This window comes from Papaver somniferum, chromosome 5 (genome assembly GCF_003573695.1).
Source record: "Papaver somniferum cultivar HN1 chromosome 5, ASM357369v1, whole genome shotgun sequence".
Classification (NCBI taxonomy): domain Eukaryota; kingdom Viridiplantae; phylum Streptophyta; class Magnoliopsida; order Ranunculales; family Papaveraceae; genus Papaver; species Papaver somniferum.
Genome location: NC_039362.1, coordinates 48,351,467 through 48,356,932, shown reverse-complemented (window position 1 = coordinate 48,356,932; position 5,466 = coordinate 48,351,467). Strand labels below are relative to the sequence as shown.

Below are 5,466 nucleotides of genomic sequence, written 5' to 3'. Positions count from 1 at the left end.
TTATTATCTCAAATACATTCTCGATTCCAATGATATCTCTTGTTACAGAACATTAACGATTAACCTAAACTCCTTAACTTCTTCTTAATGAACTTATTATTCCGCCACATGGATGATTTAAACAAAAGTCTGATTCCCTAAAGAATTCTTGAGATTTCCTGTCAACTATACTGTAGACATCTAACCCCGTTAGCATAAAATTATAAGCATCACTTCAAACTAATGTGCCAGATGAAAGGAATATATCAGTGAAGTTTTATAAATTCTGAATCATCTATCGCTCCATGTACTCTCAATTATGAAAATCAATGAAGACAGTTTCAGTACTCATTTGAAAATAAAACGAAAATGTTCCAAAAGAACCAAGATTGAACCTCAACCTGTTTTATACATATGAAAGAAGATGTCGCTTGGGAAGAGAGGCTTAATTTTCTTGTATGGCAGTGATGTGATTCTATTGAGAAGGTGTCTCATATTGGATGCACGAGTTGGATGTGTCTTTCTCGAACTGACATGTTTGTTGTGAACAGTTTCTTAGGATGACATGGCGATAATTTGTTGTTGACGTGTTAAACAGGTTGTGATGTGGCTACGCCACAAACCATATTTAATCTAATGGAGACACATCAGCAAAACCATTCTCCTTTATATTAAGAAGAATTTATTTTAAAAACAAAGCAAAACAAATCGATAACAATTGTGAACTATAATTCAAAGCAATAAAACAAAGCAAAACAGTTAATGGGTAAGCTTTAGACTTATAATTCAATTCTGAATTATAATTCCATTCTCTTATAAATCGACAACAATATAGCAGCAAGACAGAGCAAAGCAAAACAAACTCATGAATAACATAAAAATTAAAAGTTATAGAAACTATGGTAAGAGGCTTATAATAATTATAGGAAGATGCACAATAGATTTTTGGTAAGAGGCTTCTAGAAATTACGGTGAGAGCAAACAAGAATTTCATACCAAACCTTCAAAAATTAGTATTTGGTTTGTATTCCATGCTCTCTCTGTTTCTTTGCATGTACTTTGGTTCATATAGTTTCTTTCGTAAAGAATCATAGACTATCGTCGTGGATAAAGAAAAAGGATTTTAGACTATTGCCGAGGCAAAGAGAAACTAATTACCTAACTTAAAGACCTTTACTGACAGCCAACTTGATAGCTGCCGCGTGTAAGGTATGCCAACATTAGTCGAGTTCGATTTCCAGTTTCGACATGTTTTCATCTCTCAAATCGCAGCGAAATCTTGAGTATATCCAATTTTCGTGCTTGGCAAGTCGTATTAGAGTTATCGTCTGCAATTAAAATGATATAGTTTTTTTTTTCTTTTTTGTAGTCAAGTTCTCGACACAATGTAATACTAATGCAAAACGTACAATTTTTTGCAATCACATTTTTTAAGTTGGGCTTATTTGACTGACAAAAAAGGTCTTCATGTGAAGCAGCGCAAATGATTCAAAAATAAAAATAAAAGCACTTGCAAGTAGGGATGCCGTTATCTGTGCAATTAGTTGGGCACGACCATATAAGCGATTTTTGTAGGCTATCAATAAATGGCTTTTGGACAATGGGGATGATGTTAGGATGTCAGTAGGATGGAAAACATTGAAGATCGTTAATGAGAGAAATTTTTTTTCTTGGACCGAGCAAAAAACAATGAAAAAAACCGCCAAACTCAATACATGTGGCCCTCCTCCTAAACTCCCGAGGGGCATGGCCCACTGGGGACCATAAATTCCAAAAATCTGTGAGGGGTAGTTTTTTTCAGCGGTTCATCTAGAATTGCTCTAACGAGAACAACATTTCTTTTAAAGGTTTACAAATTATCCTTATCATTTCACAAGCAAGAAGAACATCGTATTGGTTAATAAGGTTCGCTAAAGATGCTTGGTTTGAGTAGAGATTGTAGAGTGTTCAAGTTTAGTAGTTGGTGCAGGGAAGAAAAATCCATCCATTTCTTATTACAGCAAATCCAGGTTTTTGCAACCTTTATTTTTCTGGTTTGCAACGTATATTTCTGTTGCAGACGTTTATCGGTTGCTTTATATCATTTTTACGTTGCATTAATTTTTTTATTACTGGCGGATAATTAAGAAAAGGACACGCTTGTACTCAATAAAATTGTGTTTTTTTTTTGAAGCATAATAAAATTGTGTGAGGGATTGAATGTTAATTTACACAGCATCTTTAATATTAAGATATCTATTTATTTATTTTTTCATTTTCTTTATTCGACTCTCTCTCCCACTCGAGTCTTATCCTCTTCCTTTTCTTTTTTCTTCCGTTTCTTCGCTATACCTAGCTCTCTTGAAATCACGATCTGCCAAAATAATTAAAAGTTGTCTCTGTTTTAAACGATCTCATAAATCAAAACCCGTCAGAAATCAATCCCAATTTTCACTAATTCAATTTTCGTTTTTAACCCTAGATATGTGAATTTCTCTTCATAAACGCTAGCAAACTAGTCTCTGAATTCTCTGCAACTGAATTTCTTTAAGGAAATGAGCTTTCCATTAAAACCCTTACTTCGATGTTATTGATCTTGTATGTCAAGTTTCGACCTTAATTTAATTTGATCTGTAATTTTATTTACATCAGGAAAATGATGCAGAAGGTAAGGTCAACAATGAGGGTTTTATTTACTTTGTGATTTTCTAGGGTTTTATCTCAACCAAACCCTATGTCTTACTTTTTCTTTTCTTTTTTGTTTTTGCTGTTAGAACGTGATTAACGGAGTTGTTGAAGATGATTGATGGAGTTGTCACTGTATGTAAAGTTGATGTCAAATCCTAGATGTTTAGTTTGTTTTGCTTGTCTGTGATTGTATTGAGGTTTGATTGGATCTGATTTCTGTATTCCATTATATCTAGATCAGGATTTATGAATCAATTTAATAGAGAAGTTGTTAAACATGTAAAATTGAAGCTATGTTGTTTTGTATCTCACTTTATAATGATCTGGTTGATTCCGTGGATCTGATTAGATTTAAGGTGGAATTTGGATATTATGAGCGTGTTGTAGCTGTATTTAGTAGAATTGATTGGTTGATTTGTGAATGCTTAGATTATTCATTATGATTAATGTGTTGTAAATTTTCTGCTGCTGCAGCTGCTGATGTTTTCTTATGGAGGAACAAGAAGATTTCAGCTAGTGTTCTTGGTTGAGCTACTCTTGCATGGGTTCTATTTGAATTGTTGGAATACCACTTGCTCACTATGGTCTGCCATTGTGCTATATTGACTTTAGCAGTTCTGTTCTTGTGGTCAAATCCGTCTACCTTCATCCAAAAGTAAGTCTATTGATCATCTGCAAGTTTCCCAATGGATATTGTTATTATGAATTTGTTTCTGGACTTGTTTCTTATGAATTTGTTATTGTTCTTTTCATGTCTCGCCCAAAAATTCCTGAAGTTCATCTTCTTGAGGACTCATTAATCTTGCAGATTGCTGTTGGTCTGAGGATTGAGATCAACAGGGCTCTTGCTTGCTTGTGCGAGATTGCTTCAGAACATGATTTGAAGAAGTTTCTTGTGGTAAGTTCATTGGACTTATTTCATTTGTATATACTTACCAGATGTTAGAGGATTGTTTATCATGAAATTGTGGTTCCTTGCATTCATCTACACAGAGCGGTACTTCATGGTATTATTTGTCATCTGTGGAGATTGGGCTCGTTGTGAGTCCTTGTCTCATCTTTGATTCGTCTTCCTACGTATTCATGGTTCTTTATTAGGCCAGTGGTTAATTTCCTGTTATGCTTTTAGGCAATGCATGCTGGTCTGATGTACATTGTAGTACTACACCAGCACTACTGAAATCTCAGTCTATCAGTACTTATCAGGAATACACTAGTTGTCTCAACATTAGCCGTCTCCACTTCAAGTGATTCAGTGAAGTTGATTCCAGAATTTGAAGTGACAGATGCTTTTCTTTTCTATTAAATGAACAATTACCGGGAGTTTAAAATAACATGACATGAGTTGAGTAGAATTTTATTCATTAGATGATCTTTGATGCTGGAATTTTACTGAAATGGTTTTCTTTATTGCATGTTACCTTATCTATGTGTAATTAGATTGCAAAGATAGTTGGAGTAGCACTTTCAGCATTCTTCGGCGTTAATGGACGTGGTCTTATGGTAATAATAATCTCTTCATCTATTTCCTAATCAATTTCCTATTTTCTGGGGTTCCTCGAAACAATCAACATCCTAATTTAGGATACTGGTTGGGACCATTTGCATTAGCTTACTGCACAGGAACTGAAGATGCGAAGCAGTACATGTTTGTTGGCGAAGTAACTCTTGACAATATTAAGGTTGGATTCCCTTTTTTTATTTCATACAATATTGTTCTGTATCAGCTCTTAATCAATACAGCTGAATGAAGTAAAATGTTATAAATTAGACGTCATCTGCTTTGATGTCCACTTATTTGTATCTATATTGTCCTTTATCAGGAATTTGGGAAGGATTTCCTTGAAGGCTTAGTTCCGCAGTTCTACAAATCTGATCCGGTAATTGTAAGTTTTTTACACTTGTTTAACTTATAAAGTGCGCTCTTCAATTATCTTACATACATGAGTTCATACTTAATGATAGGGATGTGAAAATAGTAGTCTGGTTGTGTTTGTATATACTCTGGATGCATTGGGTTCTCAAACCTTTTTCTTCTTGTTGAAATGGTGTAGTGATTAGGGATAGAGTCCTACAATCCTAACTTAAATCAGGAGTTCATTATGCAGGGGAATGCCCTGGTAGTTCCCTTGACATTGAGATGTAATTTCATCCTGGATTTGTTAATCATTTCATGAAACACTTCTCTTTAATTCTGCAGGACTTAGCACATTCAACAAACACAAGCTTTGATACTATACTAGAATCTCTTCTTTAAAGTGCCAAGCCGTCTCCAAACTCTAGTGGCCTTCTAGATGGCCTCTTTTTCAGTAGCTCAGTGTGTTGACCTCTGCCTTACTGCTGGTGACCAGAAGAATTATTAAGTTCATAATATCATGTCATCTTCTTTTTTTCCTGTGGATGAATTAGTTCTTCTACTTTATCTAGGGTTGTTTGCAGGGGTAAACCTTGTTCTATTTGTAAGAATGTTCTAAAAGGGTTTTGTAATACAGGATTTTGAAAAAACATACAGATTTTGTAAATTTGTTTATTATTTATATATATATTTTTTAATATTTACTATATATTCTGCAATAATTTAAACGTTGCTTTAATTAATTAAAGTAACGTTTACACCTGTTGCTTTATATCTGGTAAGCAACGGATGAAGCAACGTATGAAATGTTGCTTTAGTTAATTAAAGCAACGTATATGAAAGTTGCCAATAATTTGTGACGCCCTTTGGGTAACTTACGAAAGCGTTGCTGAAGTTATTAGCAACATTTATAAACGTGGTGAATCATGGAGTTTGGTGTAGAAAATGTTTCAAAACCAACACAT

The 5,466-nt window shown here is 34.1% G+C and overlaps 1 long non-coding RNA gene across 2 annotated transcripts; it reads left to right on the top strand.

Moving 5' to 3' along the window:
* The first annotated feature begins 2,223 nt into the window (after window positions 1-2,223).
* LOC113277409 lies at window positions 2,224-5,134 on the top strand. Of its 2 annotated transcripts, none has more exons than XR_003324895.1 (8): window positions 2,224-2,626; window positions 2,733-2,778; window positions 3,121-3,301; window positions 3,423-3,544; window positions 4,087-4,149; window positions 4,258-4,328; window positions 4,470-4,532; window positions 4,847-5,134. It is a non-coding gene; the product is annotated as an uncharacterized LOC113277409 (long non-coding RNA). The 2 variants fall into 2 exon arrangements; XR_003324896.1 differs by having other exon boundaries at window positions 3,776-4,149.
* Window positions 5,135-5,466: the final 332 nt, after the last annotated feature.